The following is a 2,065-nucleotide window of genomic DNA, read 5'->3' as shown; positions in this document are numbered from 1 at the left end:
ATTGCGGAAGATGATAAATCTAGAAGTATTGCCAAAATTTGATTGCATTAATTCCAAATGTCAAATATGTGTGGAATCAAAGTATGCTAAGCATCCTTATAAGTCCGTTGAAAGGAATTCAAGTCCTTTAGACTTAATTCACACAGATATTTGCGACATGAAGTCAACACCATCTCGCGGTGGGAAAAAGTATTTTATTACTTTTATTGACGATAGCACGAGATACTGCTATGTTTATTTACTTAATAGTAAAGATGAGGCAATTGATGCTTTCAAGCAATACAAGAGTGAAGTTGAAACGCAACTAAACAAAAAGATCAAAATGATAAGAAGTGATAGGGGTGGCGAATATGAATCTCCTTTTGAAGAAATTTGTTTGGAAAATGGCATTATTCACCAAACAACTGCCCCTTACTCTCCACAATCTAATGGAATTGCGGAGAGGAAGAATCGAACATTGAAGGAGATGATGAATGCATTGCTAATAAGTTCTGGCTTACCACAGAACTTGTGGGGGGAAGCTATACTTACAGCTAACCGGATAATCAACCGTGTACCTCATAGTAAAACACAGTCCATTCCTTATGAAAAGTGGAAAGGAAGGAAGCCTAGCTTGAAATACTTCAAAGTGTGGGGGTGTTTAGCTAAGGTACAAGTTCCTAAACCTAAAAGGGTTAAGATAGGTCCAAAAACGGTTGATTGTGTGTTTATTGGATATGTAACCAATAGCAAGGCATATCGTTTTCTGGTTCATAAATCAGAAAATCCTGAGATTCACATTAATACGATAATAGAATCAGATAATGCTGAATTCTTTGAAACTATTTATACGTATAAAAAGGAAAGTGAAGTGACCTGCCAAAAGTCAAAACGACCTCGGGAGGAAATAACAGATGGTATGCCTAATGAAGAAAATCCAAGAAGAAGTAAACGTCAAAGGATATCTACTTCATTCGGTCCAGATTTTCTGACTTTTCTGTTAGAAAATGAGCCTCGTACCTTCAAGGAAGCAATGTCTTCCTCAGAAGCACAATATTGGAAAGAAGCTGTCAATAGTGAAATAGAATCCATATTGAGCAACCATACTTGGGAATTGGTTGATCTTCCTCCGGGTAACAAAACGTTGGGTTCTAAATGGATTTTCAAGAAGAAAATGAAAGATGATGGTACTATTGACAAATACAAGGCAAGACTTGTTGTCAAATGATTTAGACAACGAGAAGGTCTTGACTATTTTGACACATACTCGCCGATAACAAGAATTATCTATTCGGATGCTAATAGCGTTAGCCGCCTTGTATGGTCTTCAAATCCATCAAATGAATGTAAAAACAGCCTTCTTAAATGGTGATCTTGAGGAAGAAATTTACATGAACCAACCTGAAGGGTTTGTGGTTCCGGGAAAAGAAAAAAAGGTGTGTAGACTTGTTAAGTCTCTTTATGGACTAAAACAAGCACCCAAACAATGGCATGCGAAATTTGACCAAACAATGTTGTCAAATGGTTTTAAGATTAATGAATGTGATAAGTGTGTTTACATTAAGAACGTTCAAAATCATGTAGTCATTGTTTGCTTATATGTTGATGATATGCTAATAATGAGCAAAGACATTGCCGACATTCAAGCTACTAAGCGTATGCTTGCTAGTAAGTTTGATATGAAAGACTTAGGAGTTGCCGATGTAATTCTAGGAATTAAAATCCAGAGGACTCCTCAAGGTCTAGCTTTGTCTCAATCACATTACGTGAAAATGGTACTTGAAAAATTCAAACACTTGGAATTTAGAAGTGCAAGGACTCCAATTGACTTAAACCATCATCTTATGAAGAATAAAGGCGAAAGTACGTCTCAATTGGAGTATGCTCGTGTGTTGGGAAGTCTAATGTACATCATGAACTGTACACGACCCGATATAGCTTGTGCAATAAGTAATCTTAGTCGATTCACAAGTAATCCCAACAAGCAACACTGGGTGGCTATGAAACGAGTTCTGGGATATTTGGAGTATACCCAAGACTATGCTTTGCACTACAATAAATATCTTGCGGTTATTGAAGGATATAG

The sequence above is a fragment of the Nicotiana sylvestris genome, chromosome 2 (assembly GCF_000393655.2).
Source record: "Nicotiana sylvestris chromosome 2, ASM39365v2, whole genome shotgun sequence".
Taxonomy (NCBI): Eukaryota; Viridiplantae; Streptophyta; class Magnoliopsida; order Solanales; family Solanaceae; genus Nicotiana; species Nicotiana sylvestris.
This window is presented reverse-complemented; position numbering follows the sequence as displayed.